The sequence below is a fragment of the Scyliorhinus canicula genome, unplaced genomic scaffold (assembly GCF_902713615.1).
Source record: "Scyliorhinus canicula unplaced genomic scaffold, sScyCan1.1, whole genome shotgun sequence".
In the NCBI taxonomy this organism is placed as follows: domain Eukaryota; kingdom Metazoa; phylum Chordata; class Chondrichthyes; order Carcharhiniformes; family Scyliorhinidae; genus Scyliorhinus; species Scyliorhinus canicula.
In genome coordinates this window covers 382,163-402,938 of record NW_024055427.1, presented here as the reverse complement: position 1 = coordinate 402,938, position 20,776 = coordinate 382,163, and the positions used below count along the sequence as shown (strand labels likewise).

Below are 20,776 nucleotides of genomic sequence, written 5' to 3'. Positions count from 1 at the left end.
TAAGGTTAATGGGGGGATTGTTGGGTTACGGGTATACGGGTTACGTGGGTTTAAGTAGGGTGATCATTGCTCGGCACAACATCGAGGGCCGAAGGGCCTGTTCTGTGCTGTACTGTTCTATGTTCTATGTTCTATGTGCGGGTTAGGTGGATTGGCCATGCTAAATTGCCCGTAGTGTAAGGTTAATGGGGGATTGTTGGGTTACGGGTATACGGGTTACGTGGGTTTAAGTGGGGTGATCATTGCTCGGCACAACATCGAGGGCCGAAGGGCCTGTTCTGTGCTGTACTGTTCTATTCTATAAACTTCAAAAGGAACAGACTTTTGTCTGGGGCTGGTTTAGCACACTGGGCTAAATTGCGGGCTTTGAAAGCAGGCCAGCAACACTGTTCAATTCCCGGAACAGTCTCACCAAACAGGCGCCGGAATGTGGTGACCAGGGGCTTTTCACAGTAACTTCATTTGAAGCCTACTCGTGACAATAAGCGATTTTCATTTTCATTCATTTCATTTCAGAGATATTAAAAAGATTCAGCACACAGCGTATTTAACATAAATCTAATTTATTTGACTTTTAGGCAGAATATTAGCCCCTGTAAATGGGCTGGAGTTTGTTATCAGCAGAAAGAGACCCAAATGAACATGGTTCAGTCCTGAATGTGAGGAACAGTAAAATCCATTCACCGTGGTTTGTGGCCTCGTTGGTGTCGCAGTAGGGAGGATGACTGAGTGAATCCCTTCCCACACTCTGAACAGGTGAACGGTCTCTCTCCAGTGTGAATTCGCTGGTGATTCAGCAGACTGGATGACTGAGTGAATCCCTTCCCACACTCGGAGCAGGTGAATAGCCCTCCCCAGTGTGAATTCGCTGATGTACAGTGAGTTGAGTTGATTCTCTGAATCCAGTCCCACAGTGAGAGCACCTAAACGGTCTCTCGTCAGTGTGAACACGTTGATGGAGCATCAGTTCCCCAGAACCTTTAAAGCATTTCCCGCAGCCTGGACATTGGAACGGTCTCTCCCCAGTGTGAATTCGCTGGTGCTTCTGCAGGTCGGAAGATTGACTGAATCCTTTCCCACACTTGGAGCAGGTGAATGGTCTCTCCCCAGTGTGAACTCGCTGGTGTCTCAGCAGGTTGGATACCCGAGTGAAACCCTTCCCACACTTGGGGCAGGTGAATGGTCTCTCCCCAGTGTGAACTCGCTGGTGTATCAGCAGATTGGTTGAATTAATGAATCCCTTTGCACACTGACAGCAGGTGAATGGCCTCTCCCCAGTGTGAACTCGCTGGTGTTTTCGCAGGTTGGATACCTGAGTGAATCCCTTCCCACATGTGGAGCAGGTGAATGGTCTCTCCCCAGTGTGACTGCGTCGATGAGTTTCGAGCTTGGATGGGGAAGTGAATCCTTTCCCACAGTCCGCACATTTCCACGGTTTCTCCTCAGTGTGACTGCATTTGTGGCTTGTGAGGCCTGATGATGGACTGAATCCTCGTCCACACACACAACACGTGTACGGTTTCTCCCCACTGAGAACGATGCTTTTTCCTTCCATGTTCAAAATCTGCTGATATTCAGGTATGATGAATTGAGGACTCACGTCAGATCCTGTTCTGATGCTTGGTTTGAGTTTCCCGACTTTGAAGCCTCCCCTTCGAACACCCTGTGAAACTGATTGAAAACAGAAAATAGGGAGTGAGAGAACCCACAAAAACACAAAGGCAGGTTGTGAAACTGAATGAATCTGGTCATTTGTGGGGCCGACACTGGGAAAAGAAGTGGCCATGAAAACTGCTGGATTGTTATAAAAACCCAACTGGCCACTTTGGGAGGAGAGAGAAAGAGGTGAAGAGGGAGTTTGTATATCTACAAGACATCAAGAGAGTAGTTGGCAAAGCAAATTTGATCTTGAGCTTCATAAACAGTAATATTGATACCAAAACTATGCTTCTGGTGGCACGGTGATTAGCACTGCTGCCTCAGTGCCAGGGACCCGGATTCAATTCCGGCCTTGGTGACTGTCTGTGTGGAGTTTGCACTTTCTCCCCGTGTCTGTGTGGGTTTCCACCCGGTGCTCAGGTTTCCTCCAACAGTCCAAAGAAGGGCAAATTAGGTGGATTGGCCTTGATAAATTGCCCCTTAGTGTCCAGGGATGTGCAGGTTAGATGGGGCTATGGGGTTACAGGGACAGGGTAGAGGTGTGGGCCTAGGCAGGGATCCCTTTCAGAGAATAGGTGCAGACCCGATGGGCCAAAGGTCCTCCTTCTGCACTGTAGGAATTCTATGGTTCTAATTCTATTCAATGAATCTTTCTAAAGCTCTGGTCACCACTCTTCAGGAAGGATGTGATGGTTCTTGGAGAAGGTGCAGAGGAGATTTACCAGACTGGATCCAGCAAAGGAGGTTGAGAGGAGATTTGATTCAGTGACACAAGATTACGCCAGATTTCCATTGGATGGACAAAGAAACTCTGTTTCCATTCACTGATCGTACAAGCAGCCGGGACACAGATTTAAAGTTTTAGGTAAAACCTGGATTTAACTATAAGATCCTGAGGGGACTTGACAGGGTGGATGTGGAGAGGATGATTCCTCTTGTGGGAGAATCTGGAACAAGGGGGTCACTGTTGCAAAGTAAGGGGTCACCCATTTCAGATGGAGATAAGGATTTGTTTTTCTCTTGAGGGTTGCAAGACAGGGGGTGGCATAGTGCTTAGCACTGCTGCCTCACAGCATCAAGGTTGAATTCCCACCCTGTCTGTGCGGAGTTTGCATGTTCTCCCCCCGTCTGTGTGGGTTTCCTCCAGGTGTTCCGGTTTCCTCCCACAGTTCAAAGGTGTGCAGATTAGATTGAATTGGTTAGGATTGTATTTGCTGGAGTTCAGCAGAATGAGGGGGGATTCACAGAAACGTATAAAAAGTGGGTGGCGCTGTGGTTAGCACTGCTGCCTCATGTCACCGAGGACCCGGGTTTGATCCCGACCCGGGTCACTGTCTGTGTGGAGTTTGCACATTCTTGTGTGGGTCTCACCCCCACAAATCCAAAGATGTGCAGGGTAGGTAGATTGGCCACGCTAAAATGGCCCTTAATTGCAAAAAATGAATTGGGCACTCTAAATTGAACAAAGAACAAAGAAAAGTGCAGCACAGGAACAGGCCCTTCGACCCTCCAAGCCCCTGCCGACCAAGCTGCCCGTATAAACTAAAATCTTCAACACTTCCTGGGTCCGTACCCCTCTATTCCCATCCTATTCATGTATTTGTCAAGATGACCCTTAAATAAACCTATGCCCCCTAGTAATTGACACCTCTACCCTGGGAAAAAGCCTCTGACGATCCACTCTGTCTATGCCCCTCATAATTTTGTAGACCTCTATCAGGTCGCCCCTCAAACTCCGTCGTTCCAGTGAGAACAAACCGAGTTTATTCAAACGCTCCTCATAGCTAATGCCCTCCAAACCAGGCAACCTCGTGTAAATCTCTTCTGCACCCTCTCTCAAGCCTCCACATCCTTCTGGTAGTGTGGCGGCCGGAATTGAACAATATACTCCAAGTGTGGCCTAACTAAGGTTCTATACAGCTGCAACATGACTTGCCAATTCTTATACTCAATGCCCCGGCCAATGAAGTGTTCTGGAAAATACAGAATGTGTCATTTGAAACATAGAGGTCTGCCAACATCTGATCGGGGAGAGTGCAGGGAAAGATCCCACAAGAGGTTGGTGGCAGCTGAAGGGCACAGAAACTGTGGGCAGCAATTTCAGTCTATCAGAATGGTTATTACAACCTGCAGCAGGAAAAAGGCAAAAGAAAAAGTTTTTAAAAATCTCTTTGTGTTGTTGGAAAATTGTGATGGACTGCCCCTTTAAGACCCGAAGTCCGATCCTTATCAGAGGTCCCGATCAGAACAGCTGAAACAGAGAAACCAGCGTGGACTTCAGACTCCTCCCCTTTTTCTCCCCACGAGGCAAGAAGCAAGAACAAAGACACCAGAGCAGAACACCAGCGGCACCCAAAGAAGCCAGAAGGACAGCAGCAGCCACAGCAGCCGGAAAAGAGAAAACTGCACCAGGAGAGATGACCAGGAGGCTTGAAAGTGAAAGAGAGAGAGAGAGAGTCTGAAGGCCTCACCAACCAACCAGACAACATCAAAAAGTAAATAATGTTTTTAATTTAATGAGATAAAAAGAGTATGTTAATAATAAAATAATTTAACCTGAAAAAGTGGTTATTAGCTTACTTCACTTCCTTAAGAACGCAGGACCCTGGACATCAATGCCATTAAGGGGTAAGTAAGTAAAATTCTTCAGTGAAGGTAGGAGTTATACCGGGGGATAACTTGAAAGGAGAGTTTGACCCGATTAGCACTCTCAGAGGCCTGTACTGGAGTCAGGGAGGTAGTTCCCTGTTCGCGGTTTTTAGAATATTGGCCCGTAAGGTTCTTTGGTATAAAGGGAATTCTAAAACATATAGGTGAATTTAAAAAACATGGCGCCCAGCGTGGAGGCCTAGAATATTAGAAGTTTCTAGGTAAAGCGAGGCTAGAATATTAGAAGTTTCTAGTTAAGCAGAGTAGGGGCTAGAATATTAGAAGTTTCTAGTTCCCAAGAAAGGCCTAGAATATTAGAAGTTTCTAGGTAAAGCGAGGCTAGAATATTAGAAGTTTCTAGTTAAGCAGAGTAGGGGCTAGAATATTAGAAGTTTCTAGTTCCCAAGAAAAGCCTAGAATATTAGAAGTTTCTAGGTAAAGCGAGGCTAGAATATTAGAAGTTTCTAGTTAAGCAGAGTAGGGGCTAGAATATTAGAAGTTTCTAGTTCCCAAGAAACGGGTGGAATATTAGAAGTTTCTAACCGGCAAAAAGGCTAGAATATTAGAAGTTTCTAGTCTATGTGTGAGTCAAACTTTACCTGCCGAGTTTAGTTTGGAAAGTCAGGTGTGATTGGCTTTTGTAAGGATATTCTGTGGATCGAGGGGACTGAAGCTCAGGTTGGGGGTGAAAATCAGTAGACTAGAAGATACTGACCCTGAGAAAAAGTCTGCAAGACATTTTGGTGATAGCACTAAAATCTTGCATCCATCACTGGTAAAAGGGGCTAAAGAATAAATCATCCTCAGAGTAAGGCGGATTGTGCGGACATTTTCTGGAAAATAGGGACGCTTATATTCAGAAACCAATAATCAATCGACCCTTAACTAGAGCAGGAAGATAGTGCCTTGGATAGGGCCCAGAAAGGGTACTTATCCTTAATTTCAGAGTGCACCTGAAAGGGACAACCAGGAACAGAACTAAAAATCCGAAAATGGCAATTAGGGTAATTCTCATGCCCTGGGATACGGTCAAGAGAAATGTAGAAATGAAAAGGGAATGGAAGAAATTAAAAGAGCAAAAGAAATCCTGGACAGGAGATATGTATCCAGACGGAGATATCTCCCTCTTTGTTAGAGTGCCAAAAGCCCTGCAATATACAGATTCAGTCAGGGTCCTTAAAGCACTTTGTCAGTTTGCATTTGAAAAGCGAGCTGAATCACTAATCGTATTTGGACACAGACAGAAGCATGCAGCTGCTCAAGTGGGCAAAGTGTGTTCCAAACTGATTAAAATCATTGACGGAGTAAACAGGACAGAAATAATACAGATCCATAGTAAACACAAAATTAACTCTGAAGTGGTAGGCAAATATATAAAACAACTGCAGAAAAATGAACCATTAGAAATGGAAAGTGACGAGGAATCAGGCCTAGAATCAGATAGCCGAGAGAATTCGGACTCCTGTGAAAATTTCCCAACGGGATACAATTTTCCATACCCAGATCCAAGTCTGTTTCAGGAAGAAAATTGGCCTCAGCAATCTGCCACACATAAGAAAGAAGCGTTTATCGATCATTTCGTTGAACCACAAGAAAGTGAAGAGGAACAAGGCATAGTTGGGATTATGGCGCCTCCTGTGATGGGACAGGAAGAATTATCATCCTCATCCGAGAATGAGGAAATAGTCAAACCAAAGAGAGGAATAGGGAATAGAAAAAATTCTAAACCATTAGAAATAGGGGATTATAGCGATCACTGGAAACACCAACAACCTTCCACTTATCAACCAGTAAATAAGGATGTACCGTATTATATGTATAATCCAGAAGCAGAAATGGTACACCATAGAGATCAGGAAGGATGGGAAAGAGAGGTTACAGCTAGGGGACTTAAAATAGGAGAAATATTAGGCGGAAGTCAACAAATTGATTCTTCGAAATTACTAGAATTACCAAACGTTACCCCCAAAGCTAAAATTTGGCAAATGAGCAAAGGGTATGACAGTTTCGGAAGAGCCATGAGTAGGGTAAGGAACAGCACAGAAACACACGGCCAGATAATAGCAGCACTAAGACCACAGGAAAGGATACAGAATCGTCCAAGACCCCAAAAAACTGCTCCTACTCCAATGGATAGGGCAAGTTATGCTCCACGAGATAGCCAGGTACCAAGTGCAAGGTTTGAAGAATATATAGAATCGGTGGAAGAGTTTGCACAACATGGTACCCCCTATTTTGAGGAAGAACCGGTACGACGACGGATACATTTCTCCGAATATAGGGACCCAGATAGAGGTGCCCCTTTGAGAACACCATGCCCCAGAAGTGAGAAAATAGTTCAGTCATTTACACCAGGTCCAGAGGAAGGACAGGGAGGCATGGTACCGTATAAAATAGTAGCAGCCGTAATGAAGACAGCAGGCCCAAAGAAACATGGGGAGAGTAGAATTGAGTATTCACAGAGGTTAAAACAGTTAGCGAAGAAAATGGGGGCATCAGGAGAATCCACCAAATTGATTGATTTACATACAGTGGGAGAAATAGTTACAGGCGAAGTCGCAGATTTAATAAATGAGTTAGATTTGGGAAATGAGAGAGCTAATTTAATGAAAGAGATGACAGAGGCAGCATATGCAGGGGAACACCTCACACCATATATCGACCGAATATATGAGGTTAATAAGGAAGAGGGGGTCGATGTAGTCAGATTCCTGAGGGAATTAGGACCCAAGATTCCAGGAGGAAAAAGCCTCTCAATAATACTGTTAACGACCTCTAGAAGAGAAATAGGAAGAGAACTGGTTAAATTTGATTTGGCAGGCAAAGCATTTAAGGATAAACACACAAAAGGGGAACAAAAAAGAGCAGCTGCCCAAAATAATGTTTCAACACAAAATGCTCAGATTAGACCACCAAACCGACAGATACCTGACAAATCGGAACAAAATCCAGCACAACCAGCAATGCCACAACATGGGTATAATTTGCGGTCACAAGGGCCACCTCCACCACAAAATCTAGATTATTTACCAAGGGGACAATTCCTAGCCCTCAGTCGGGAGGAAAGAGACAGATTCATTGAGGATAGGAGAAGAAGAGCAGCTGGTCAGGGGAGGATTGAGCAAGGTAGATATCAACCACCAGAAGGGTATCCGGGACGCTCGCGAGGGGGATTCCGAGGAGGAGGCAGAGGAGGCCCCGGTATATATGGACAGGATTCGGCTTCTCCCCTTAAACAGGCTATACAAAATCTAACAACAGAAACAGACAAAGGAGAATTAGTAGTAGTATACAAGGGGGAAAGATGTATAGTGGACACAGGGGCTGAGATATCAATGATAAGGGAAGAAGCTGGAAATCCGACAGGAAAGAAATACATAGTAGAAGGAGCATTAGGGAATAAGGATATTAGACCAGAAGTTAGATTGGGAGAATTACTGGCAATATCAGGAACTGATAATCTGATGGCAGGGAAAGATTTAATAAAAATAGATACTGGAAAAATAAGGATATTAAAACCAATTGATAACATGGAGGAAATAAGGAAACAGAAAGAGAAAAGTATTTTAAATGACGAAGCTTGGAAGAAGATGGAAGAAGTACTGATGGGAGCAAACCTAGCGATAGGTAAGAATGACACAGGTTTGCTTAGCCAGCAATTTCAACACACAATTCACGGGGGACAACACAGACCTCAAAAACAGTATCCTTTGCCTAGAGGAGCTAAGAGCGAGCTGGAGATAATAATCAAGGAATTGGAGCAGCAGGGGATTATTCAAGGGGTCACATATGCCTCAACAAATAGTCCACTTCAGGTAGTAAGAAAACCAGATGGTACATTTAGAATGGTAACAAATTACAAAGCTTTAAATAAAGTCACAAAGAAGGACAAGAGATATTTAATAAATCCACAAGCTACCTTAGAGCAAGTCGCGGGAAAAACTTACTTAACTAGTATAGATTTGGCGAATGGATTCTGGAGTGTTCCATTAGACCCAGACAGCAGGGAGAAAACAGCATTCACCTTTGGAACTAAGCATTATGTATATTGTAGACTTCCACAGGGATATGTTAATTCTCCAAATCACTTTCAGGCAATAATCAGGGAGCTGATTCAAGATGATTTGGCCTTAGTATATATCGATGATATATTAATTGGAGATGACGATCAGGACATACATGTGGAAAGAGTGGCCAGGATCATTAAGACACTTGGTGAAGCAGGCTTTAAAATAGGGCTAAAGAAATGTCAAATTGGGAGAAGCGAAGTCAACTATTTGGGTTATTCAGTATCGAAGGAAGGTAGAGAGGCCAGTATTGAAATGAGGAAGAAGATAGCTGAAATTACTGCGCCGGTTTCGAAAAAAGGGGTTCAAAAAATAATGGGAATGTTGGGATATCTAAGGCCAGTAGTGAAGGACTTCAGTCTCTATGCTAAAGCCATTTATCAAACCTTGAAAGGGGATTTATTTGGACCCGCGAGGCCCAGAGAGGGTTAGATCAGTTAAAGGCAGCAATTGCGATATCGGGGTCATTAGTTGGGAGACAAGAAGAGGATGATTTAAGCATTAAATTAGACATATATAAAAATGGATATGGTATGGTACTTGCTAATCTTAGCAATCAGACACCTATCAAACATCTGACAGGAAACTGGTCGAGAGCTGAACAAAAGTTTTCAAACATCGAGAAATGTCTAGCAGCTATAACAAAGAGAATAGCAGAGATAGAAAACTTGTCGGGTGGTAAGAAAATTTATGTCACAACTGAGTTTCTGGAGTTAAAGGAGCTAACCAAGAGACAGATTTGCCAGCAAGGCGCGAATACAGCTCGATGGGAAAGATGGGAAACCATTCTTCTAAACCCTGACTTAATGTTTGTTCATAACATTCAAAAGGGACAGAAACTTGATGAGCCAGTTAGTAAAACGGAGTTGGTGAATGCTTGGGTATTATATACTGATGGTAGTAAAGTCAAGAAGGACGAAGAACAAGCCAGATGGGCATTCATTTTAAAAAATTCAGGAAACATAGTAGTGGAGGAACAGGGAGTAATCATTGGATCAGCTCAGACAGCTGAGGTAGAGGGAGTATTGCAAGGGTTAAAGGAGTGTCACCAGCGAAAGCTGCAGGAAGTTACCGTTGTAACCGATAGCTTTTTCGTGCAGCAAGGATTGGAGAAAGATTTGGAGTTTTGGAAACTAAACGGTTGGACGAACGGTAGAAATAAACTACTGGAACAGAAAGAACAGTGGGAAGAGATAGATAAAATTTTAGCCGATATGGAGATCCAGACAATTCATCAAAAAGCACACACAAAAGGAATTGGGGAACTGTGTAAGGGGAATCAGGAAGTGGATGAATTAGCCAGACTTAGGACAATAATCTTGGGGACTCTTGGGAACTCAGCAGCCGACCATCAAATGATAATTAAGCAAGTACATGAAGCCACAGGACATGGGGGTCATGTTGTAGTCTCAAGGGAGTTGAAGAAGTTGGGACTTAAAATAGCCTATTGGAGACAACATTTAACTGCAGTAAGGAGAAAATGTGAGAGATGTATGGCCTGTGGAGGACAGAGAGGAAATAAAACATATGGGAGCATAAAAACTGAGAAACCAATGCAGGAATGGTCATTAGATTATGCAGGACCACTTTTTCCCAGAAGCAGCAAAGGTAATTTGTATTTTTTAGTCAAAGCTGATAGCTGCACGGGAGAAATTGACCTTAGAGCAACCAGCAAAGCAAATGGAGCCACAACCAAAAGGGTATTGGCAGAAATGATGACCTCCAGAGGTAGACCAGAATCGATCCGAATGGACAACGCGCCACACTTTAGAAACAATACTGTTATTAACTTTTGTGCTGACAGAGGAATAACAATCAATTGGGCCGTGAAATATGCACCTGAGAGTAATGGAATGGCTGAGAGGTCTGTAAGAAAAGTAAAGGATTGGATCATAAAGAATCAGAATAATAAAGGCTGGGATAAAGACATTGAAAGAATAGTATTTGATCTTAATAGCAACCTTGGAACCTCTGTCCCCCAGGGACAAGGAGACCCAAGTGAATCTGGGAATTATCAAGTAGGAGACGAAGTTTGGGTGAAGTTACCAACTAAGACTGCGGGGAAAATCATTCGCGAGACTGTAAAATGTAAAGACAAGATTGTTCAGATTCTGGGTACACATACAATTGAATTAGAGAAGCATGGTGTCTGGAGCAAAAGAAATTGTGTCACGCTTGAAACACACGACCCAGTGAGCATCAGAGGAGTTTGAGATTCTTCGAATCTCACTCAGGGGTGCAATGACAGAAGGAGGCTTGACTACATCAAGGATATGGAATATAAACCAGTTCAAAAAGAAATGATGGCAAAAGGAATCCGGAAGTCCTGGAGAGGGCACTTCTGGGATAATCCGAATTAAAGAATAGGGCCCTCTCCACCCTTGATCTGTTCATTTGCTTTTTCAGGTGGAAAAAATTAATAACAAACCAGGTCGCAAGAAGGAAGAGAACTACACTCCAATAACAAACCAGTTCGCGAGAAGGAAGAGAACTACACTCCAGAGAAGAATCTGTTCGACAGGATTGGGGGGAAACTAATGATATAATTGGCTACAAATTTGAGGGAATTAAATGCAAATTAGAATATCAAATTATAACTGGACAGTGAAACCCCGGTCAGACATCTCTAACTGGACATTAGTTGATGGATGATCTGTGGTCTCCATGGGGTATGTACTACGCAGTGGAATCATTAAGGTCTCGGCAGCAGATAGCAGCGACTGACGAGGAACCCCAATATGATCAATGATAATAGGTTAAGAATTTCAGTAGCTTGATACTACGGCGGGAAAATTGTTACCAATGCAACAAAACAATATTGCATTGAAGAGCTATAATCGTTGATAAGAAATTTTTTTTATTTTCATGTAAATTGATAGGGACTGTTGTATATATATGAGAAGGGGGGTATGTGTGTCGTTAAATAACTTGATCCGCATTTCTAAACTGTGAATGTTTTAATAGAGGGTTAGTTAGTATGTAATAATGATTGTTCCAAAAGCCAAGAAGCGATGTTTCGATATGGATATTAAATTGTTAACAGTTGAAAATATGTAAAGTGTAACACACAGTCTATTGGTTAGGTAATGTATAAGGTGTTAAGATAAGATAAAAATTTTACTATGTATAGAACAATAAGGAGAATTTGTTTGGGAAGAAAAAAAAAAAAGAGACGGTTCAATGCGGTTCTGTAAATGCTGAAATGAAAAATATACACGTTGTCAGAAAGATGTTCTCTCATGTAAACCAGGGGTTGGCAGACTTACATGATTCACGACAATGTTAGACATTAATGGGGAAGTTAGGAATACAAGCAGGATCAATTGAACATTTTAAATTAATAAGACTAGGGGATCAGTGGGGGGTAAAAGATATCACAATTACCACATTCCAATCAGAAATGGAAAACAAGACTCGTATTGACACTGGTCTATGATATGCATACAAATGACAATGATCAGGGATGTAGGTTAGTACAATTGGATGGGGGGACAATAAACCAAATTATAGTAATGTTTCAAATGTCAAGACGGGGTGTTCTGGAAAATACAGAATGTGTCATTTGAAACATAGAGGTCTGCCAACATCTGATCGGGGAGAGTGCAGGGAAAGATCCCACAAGAGGTTGGTGGCAGCTGAAGGGCACAGAAACTGTGGGCAGCAATTTCAGTCTATCAGAATGGTTATTACAACCTGCAGCAGGAAAAAGGCAAAAGAAAAAGTTTTAAAAAATCTCTTTGTGTTGTTGGAAAATTGTGATGGACTGCCCCTTTAAGACCCGAAGTCCGATCCTTATCAGAGGTCCCGATCAGAACAGCTGAAACAGAGAAACCAGCGTGGACTTCAGACTCCTCCCCTTTTTCTCCCCACGAGGCAAGAAGCAAGAACAAAGACACCAGAGCAGAACACCAGCGGCACCCAAAGAAGCCAGAAGGACAGCAGCAGCCACAGCAGCCGGAAAAGAGAAAACTGCACCAGGAGAGATGACCAGGAGGCTTGAAAGTGAAAGAGAGAGAGAGAGAGTCTGAAGGCCTCACCAACCAACCAGACAACATCAAAAAGTAAATAATGTTTTTAATTTAATGAGATAAAAAGAGTATGTTAATAATAAAATAATTTAACCTGAAAAAGTGGTTATTAGCTTACTTCACTTCCTTAAGAACGCAGGACCCTGGACATCAATGCCATTAAGGGGTAAGTAAGTAAAATTCTTCAGTGAAGGTAGGAGTTATACCGGGGGATAACTTGAAAGGAGAGTTTGACCCGATTAGCACTCTCAGAGGCCTGTACTGGAGTCAGGGAGGTAGTTCCCTGTTCGCGGTTTTTAGAATATTGGCCCGTAAGGTTCTTTGGTATAAAGGGAATTCTAAAACATATAGGTGAATTTAAAAAACAGAAGGCAAGCATGCCGTATGCCTTCTTGACTACCTTCTCCACCTGTGTTGCCCCTTTCAGTGACCTGTAGACCTGTACACCTAGATCTCTCTGACTTTCAATACTCTTGAGGGTTCTACCATTCACTGTCTAATCCCTACCTGCATTTGACCTTCCAAAATACATTACCTCACATTTGTCCGGATTAAACTCCATCTGCCATCTCTCCGCCCATGTCTCCACACGATCTAAATCCTGCTGTATCCTCTGACAGTTCTCATCGCTATCCACAATTCCACCAACCTTTGTGTCATCTGCAAACTTACTAATCAGACCAGTTACATTTCCCTCCAAATTATTTATATATACTACGAACAGCAAAGGTCCTAGCACTATCCCTGTAGAACACCACTAGTCACAGCCTTCCAATTAGAAAAGCACCCTTCCATTGCTACTCTGCCTTCTATGACCGAGCCAGTTCTGTATCCACCTTGCCAGCTCACCCCTGATCCTGTGTGACTTCACCTTGTATGCCAGTCAACCATGAGGGACCTTGTCAAAGGCCTTACTGAAATCCATATAGACAACATCCACTGCCCTACCTGCATCAATCAACTTTGTGACCTCTTCGAACAACTCTATCAAGTTAGCGAGACATGACCTCCCCTTCACAAAACCATGCTGCCTCTCACTAATACGTCCATTTGCTTCCAAATGGGAGTAGATCCTGTCTCGAAGAATTCTCTCCAGTAATTTCCCTACCACTGACGTAAGGCTCACCGGCCTGTAGTTCTCTGAGTTATCCTTGCTACCCTTCTGAAACAAAGGAACAACATTGGCTATTCTCCAGTCCCCCGGGACATCAGCTGAAGACAGTGAGGATCCAAAGATTTCTGTCAAGGCCTCAGAAAAAAAACAGGGCGAGACAGAGTAGATTCAGGAAGGATGTTTCCGATAGTGGGTGTGTCCAGAAATAGGGGTCACAGTCTGAGGATACGGGGTAGACCATTTAGGACAGAGATGAGGAGAAATTTCTTCACACAGAGAGCGGTGAGCCTTTGGAATTCGTCACCACAGGAACTAATTAAGGCTAAAACATTGCATGTTTTCAAGAAGTAGGGTGAAGGGGATCAAAGGATATGGGGGGAAAGCGGGATTAGGCTATTGAGCCTAATCAGCTCTGATCGTAATGAATGGTGGAGCCGGCTCGAAGGGCCAAATGGCCTCCTGCTTCTATTTTCTACGTTGCTCCGTATCTGTGCATGTAAATGGTCCAGGAGCTATGAGGAAGAATGTTTTTACACAGCCAGTGGCAATGACCTTAAACTTGCTGCCAATGACGGAGTTTGGAAATAGACACAATAATTTTTTTTTTTAATTGGATAGAAACATGAGAGAAATAAACCGGTGAGGGTACAGAGATAGAGCAGGAGAATAACTCTGACTGGATTGCTCCAGATAATAATAACATTTATTAGTGTCACAAGTAGGCTTACATTAACACTGCAATGAGGTTACTGTGAAAATCCCCAAGTCATCACACTCCGGCTCCTGTTCGGGTACACAGAGGGAGAATTCAGAATGTCCAATTCACCTAACAAGCACATCTTTCGGGACTTGTGGGAGGAAACCGCAGCACCCGGAGGAAACCCATAACAGACACGGGGAGAACATGCAGACTCCGCACAGACAGCGACCCAAGCCGGGTATCAAACCCGGGCCCCTGGCGCTATGAAGCAACAGTGCTAACCATGCTGATTAGAGCTAGCATGGACTCAATGGACCGAATGCCCTTCTCTGCCCTTTTTCTATTTTTTAAAAATAAATTTAATGTACCCAATTCATTTTTTTCCAATCAAGGGGCAATTCAGTGCAGTCAATCCACCTATCTGCCCATCTTTGGGTTATGGGGGCAAAACACAAGCAAACACGGGGAGAATGTGCAAACTGCACATGGACAGCGACCCAGAGCCAGGATTGAACCTGCGACCTCGGCGCTGTGAGGCAGCAGTGCTACTCACTGCGCCACCGTGCTGACAGCTGACTCTGACATTTCTGTCTAATCTCGCTTTATAATTTAACCCTGGAGAGTTCAGATATCATTCAGGTAAAGCTGTGCTATACTCCCTCCGAGGCCATTCTATCCTTCCTCTGGTTTGTTGTCCAGAACTGAACACAGTTCTCCAGGTTTGGTCTAACCAGGGTTTGTGAATCTCGGGGCTTTTCCAGTCACACTGAGACCTGAAATCTTCCCTCACAGACAGAACAGACAAACCTTTTACCTTCCACACCCAGATGCTGCTGATATTCAGGTTCTGATGAATCGAGTGACTCTGTCAGATCGCGATGTGACATTTGGTTTGCGTTTCCCGTCTGTTAAACCTCCACTTCCAGTATCCTGTAAATTTACAGAAACCTCACTGTCAGTTTAGGATAGAAATTCACAACATTCTCTCCTCGCCAACTTTGATTAAATGTATTCCTGGAGGTTTGATCACATGACCTGCCCCCATCCTCCAGCCATTAATCGGTCAACCTATCCATCCTTGTGACACACTGCCTTCCTCGGCCAATTGGGAAGCAAAAGGTCTCATTACCTCACAGGACAGTGTTTGACTGTCAGCCAAACATCCTTTATCCCATTTTCAATATTTTTATATCCGCTGAAGAGAAATGTTCAAAAATCTTCTTTCCTGTCCCTATGATTTTCCAGAAATCCAGGTATGAATCTCACCAAGGTAGAAGGTAAAATTTGAATTTGTTGAAAATTTACTGAAGACCATGAAACCATTGTTGGTTGTTGTAAAGACCCATCTGGTTCACTCCTGTCCTTCAGTGAAGGAAATCTGCCATCCTTACCTGGTCTGGGCAAACCACAGCAATGTGGTTGACTCTTTAAATGTCTTCTCATCCAGTGGAAACATCTTCCACTTGTCTATCACATCAAACCTTTTCATAATCTTACATGATCAGGCCATCCTTTATTCCCCTTTCCAGAGAAAAGTTTATGCCCTGTCCAATCCCTTTTGCCAGGTGTAACTTGCCAGTTCAAGCATAATTTAAATATATTTGCCTGCATCTTCTCCAGTCCTTCTAGGTCCATTTTGTGATGTGGAGACTTTACTTAACCTGAGCAGCAAACTCACCGTTGTCCTCAAATGCCTGTATGTTGCAGTATTTTAATCATTTTACCATTAGCTGAATGTAAGATGGGACAGAAGAAGCAGATCCAACGAGTCTGTAACACTATAGAACATCTACAAACTTGCCTCTTCCCCATACTGCTAAACAGTTGACTTTTTCACTCTTAGCCTGTCAGCTATGGCATTAAGAATAATGTGTCAAAGAAAGAGTGGATTTCAGCTCGGTGACACTCGGCCAGACTAAATTTTCGTTCACAGGGTTGTGGAGCTAATGTCTCCATGTCATAAAATGGATCTGGAAGGACTGGGAAAGTATTCCAGAATGATGCCTGAACGAGCAGGTTACAGCCAGCAAGATATGCAGAGGCTCGATGAGCCATATGGTCTCCACCCGCTTCCATTACTTGTGTTATTATGAACATCTCTGTAAATCATTTCCATGCAGACACAACAGATGCAACAACCACCAGTTCATCGCCTTCCCTCCCACATTCCAGGATTCCAAACACACTTTCCAGGTGACAGTGATTTACTTGTACTTTTTGCTATCCACTATTGTGTATGCACTGCTCACGATTTGGTCTTCCCTACACTGAGGAGATTAAATCTGGATTGGGTGACTGTGGAACATCACCATTCGGTCTGCAAGCATAATCCTGAGCTTCTGATCATTTTAATTCCCGCCCCATTCCCACTCTGTCCTCAGCCTCCTGCACTGCTCCAATAAAGCTCAAAAGAAACTCGAGGAACAGAACCTCATCCTTGATCAGGCAATTCCTGACCTTCCAGACACAACATTCATTTCAGTAATTTCAGATTATAATCATCACTCCGATATTTTTAGACAGTTGGTGCAGTTAACGGTTCTGCTGTTGCCATTTATACCTCACCTGGACCTCTCTTTTATTTCTTCTCTTGTCCTATTAGTTTATTTACTTATCTCATTGTCACCCCGATTTATCTTGCACCATTATCCCCTTTGTCATTTCATCACTTCAGCCTTACATCCTCCCAAACTGCCCCCCTCTGAAATGGCCCAGCAAGCCACTCAGTTCCAGGGCAATTAGGGGTGGGCCACAAATGCCGGCTCAGCCAGCGACACCCACATCCCAAAACACATAAAGGAAAGTTGGCAGCTAGAAAGGCAAATGCAATGTTCGCATTCATTTCAAGAGAGCTACAATACACGGTGAATGGGGATGAGAAACATATCAGACATGATCGAATGGCAGAGCAAACTCCAAAACTTGATGGGCTGCTTCTCTATCTTTTTTTTAAATAAGGGGATCTCATAGAAACATTTGTAAAAAAATTGTTGGAATCCATCCGAGACCTGGAAACAGATCAATTGATTCTTGGAGGAGACTTCAATTGTGTTCTGGACCCTAAATGGACTGGTCCAAGCTGATTCAACCACAACAAACACATGAAAAAGGAATGAAACCAGACGGACCACCCGGCATCGACCCAGGCACCAGAAACAACAACGGCAAACCCAGCAAAAGATTTTTAAAAACTGTTCCCATCAGTCGATTGTAAAAGGGACACAGATTTAATTTGTGAACAAGATCTACAGGGGAGATAGAAGGTAGACATTTTATACAGTGAGTGATAACGATATGAAACGCAATGCTTACACACAAAGGTTGATAATCTCCAGATCCTGATAACCCGAATTTGATGTGAGGATTGGTTGTGAGTTTTCTGTCTGCGAATCCCTTTCTAAGCCCCTGTGAAAGAAGTTTACAAAGGCATCACTGTCAGTCCAGAAATGAAATTCAAGAAAGATAAACGTTTCGCCTGGTTTGAGTTTGCCGTGTGTAAATCCTCCTCTCCTAATCCCCTGGAAAAGGAGTTTCCAAAATTAATCACTGTCAGTCCAGGACAGAAATTCACAACATTCTCCCCTCCTGCTCCCGGGTCCAGGATGACCGCTCATGCCCCCCGCTGCACACTGACCCTCTTGCCATCAGCAGTCCCTCGATTTGACGGTGACATCTACTCAGGATTGTGAATTTCTGCCCTGGGTCTTCATGTGGCTGAACAGAGCTTTGGACACATGGGACAGGATATCCAATGAGACAGCGAAATCTGGAGAGCAGGATTGGCTTCCTTTTCTTTCCATCTCTGCCACCGCTTTGGTGACTGGGACCGCCACTGGGACTCAAAGACTAATCCAGTTTGATGGACAAATTGTCTCCATTCTGAACAATGGGGAACAAGCTCCTCCCACTCATTGAAACATCGCCCCGACAAAGATGACAAACCTGCACGCGCCCTGATGCACATCCAATAAAGATGGCGGCAGTTAACCCGAGCCGAACATGAACTACAGCTCCGCTCGGTACAAACTGGGTCCCGGAATCTCTTTTCCGAGGTTTGCAGCTTACAACAGCTTTACACAATGTTTCCGCCCACCCCCGCGATCTCTCGCTCCCTGTATATTGTTAAACGCCTCTCACCGATTTTGGAATTGATGCAGAACGGAGAATTTGACACTCATCCAAAACTTCATTCACTGTAGCGGTGTGAACAGAGAATTCCAGCCTATGTTTCTGTCAGGATATTGCTGGGGTAAAAGAAAAGTAAGAATTTGAATTGTATTTTTGTGTTTGTATTGAGATCTTCTTACTCCAACATAATATAGTTAATTTTTCTTTGATTCTTAGTATTAAAAGTTAGGGTAGCACCGCAGCACAGTTGCTTCACAGCTTCAGGTTCGATTCCCGGCTTGGGTCACTGTCTGTACGTCCTCCCCGGGTCTCCGTGGGTTTTATCCGGGTGCTCCGGTTTCCTCCCACAGTCCAAAGATGTGCAGTTTAGGTGGATTGGTCATGATCAATTGCCCTTAGTGTCCAAGCTACTGGGTTACGGGCTTAGGGTGGAGGCGTGGCCTTGAGTCGGGTTCTCTTTCTAAGGGCTGGTGCAGACTCGATGGGCCGAATGGCCTCCTTCAGCACTGTAAATTCTATGATTCTATGAAGACGCCCTTCGATATCGTCATTACCCAGACTGCGCATGCTTCAATCACAGCGGTCCCGTCCATCATTCACTCCGACTGGTTGGAGGACCAGCTGCCCTCACTCGGTCCTCTAGACCTGCCCCATCCCTTCCTATTGGTCGAGAGCTGCCGTCAATCACCCAGGCATTGTGACAGTGACAGATGGTGAGAGCGCCCGAGACAGGCTCAGGCTGGCTCGCTGATTGTCCAATAATAACAGTGAGAGTCTCAGTGGGACAATCAGACAATAATCGTGGAGATGGGGCCCAGAGGATAAACAGCAAAGGATTCACTCACTTTGAGAGTAACAAACACCGTGTCTGTTCTAATAAGAGTCAGGCTACAGTGTGTGAGTGAACACATCATTGGATCCAATGTAGAATCATAGAATCCCAATAGTGCTGAAGGAGGCCATTCGGCCCAGTGAGTCTGCACCGCCCCTCATTCACTCCGATTGGTTGGAGGACCAGCAGCTCCAGGTCAATTCTCCAGCCCCGCCCCTCCTCTTCCCATTGGTCCAGAGCTGCCGTCAATCACGCGGGCATTGTGACGGTTTCAGGTGGTGAGAACGGTCACAGGCTCAGGCTGACTGGCCAATAATAACAGTGAGAGTCTCACCAGGATCCTGAAGCACCGCTAATCAAAGATGGCGGCCGTGGAACTGGGCCTGACACCCGATAAAAGCTCCGCAGGCTGCAAACACGGGACTTATTCCGGCCTTGTGACCAGCAGGGGGTGTTTATGAAGCCTTCACTCCCTCCCCACCCCGACTCCCGTCTCCATTCCTACCTCCGCCTCACCCCGCCCCAAACAGCCGCTCCCGCACTCGCAGACCTCCGAGCAAAGTGACACTGCGCATGCTCGATTCACCCAGCACTGCGACCTCGCACTGGGCTCCTGTGGAGTGATTCGGGCACATTCACAGCCGCAGTGAATGTTGGGTAATAGCCGCACCATTGACACCCCAAACTGTAAATAAAAAATAACTTGCTTACCAATTGATAAAAATAATCAAACAAATTATTGTCAATGGGTAATCTGCTCTACACTATATTTCAAAATGATTAAATGCTGCTGTCCAGTGGAACAATGCAGACCCTAAGGTTTTTTTCCCCAATGGGTCCTTCCTCTCTCCTCCCCAGAAGATGCAAACTCTTACTGGGTTCAATCCCAGAATCAGTAATTCCTCTATCTTCTTCCCTCTTTCTCGTGATACTGAATGTTCAATGTTCTCTAGAATGATCCAGCACAGATGTCACTCGGCACACCATGTCTATACTGACCCTGTACAAGAGCTGCCACTTTTCCTGGTTAAATTCCATTTGCCACTGTTCTGCCCATATGACCCACCCATCTGTATCATCATGTAATTTAAGGCTTTTCTCCTCGCTAGTTACCACACCAACAATTTTCCATCTGCAAACTTATCGATCATACCTTCATATATTTCAAGACATCGATTTTATATATAATTACTATTGGTGACTGAGGATGCACCAGATCTCCATCAGCACCTGAACCTGTGCTTCCTTCCTTCGAGAGCTTTAATAACTCTGGATAAACAATGCTGAAAAAGCTGGGGCGGAATTCTCCGCCACCTGGGAATCGGCGCGGGCGGGAATCATGCCGCACCGGTCGCGGGCCCCCCACGGCGATTCTCCAGCCCGCGTTGGGCCAAAGTCCCACCACTGACAGGCCTCTCCCGCCGACGTGGTTTAAACCACCTCTGATGCTGGCGGGAGCAGACGGCACAAGTGGGCCTGGGGTCCTGGGGGGGGGGGGGCATAGGGCGATCGGACCCCAGGGGATGACCCCATGGTGGCCTGGCCCGCGATCAGGGCCCACTGATCGGCGGGCGGGCCAGTGCTGTGGGGGAACTCTTT

At 44.5% G+C, this 20,776-nt stretch overlaps 1 long non-coding RNA gene across 3 annotated transcripts; it reads right to left on the bottom strand.

Annotated features, from left to right (window-relative positions):
* Nucleotides 1–1,449: 1,449 nt before the first annotated feature.
* Nucleotides 1,450–19,812, bottom strand: LOC119959313. 3 transcript variants are annotated; one of them, XR_005459167.1, is made up of 4 exons: nt 19,683–19,812; nt 18,355–18,461; nt 17,530–17,622; nt 1,450–1,671 (listed from the first exon to the last, which is right to left on the bottom strand). It is a non-coding gene; the product is annotated as an uncharacterized LOC119959313 (long non-coding RNA). The 3 variants fall into 3 exon arrangements; XR_005459166.1 differs by lacking the exon at nt 19,683–19,812 and adding an exon at nt 18,583–18,638; XR_005459168.1 differs by lacking the exons at nt 1,450–1,671; nt 19,683–19,812 and adding exons at nt 15,093–15,147; nt 18,583–18,638.
* Nucleotides 19,813–20,776: the final 964 nt, after the last annotated feature.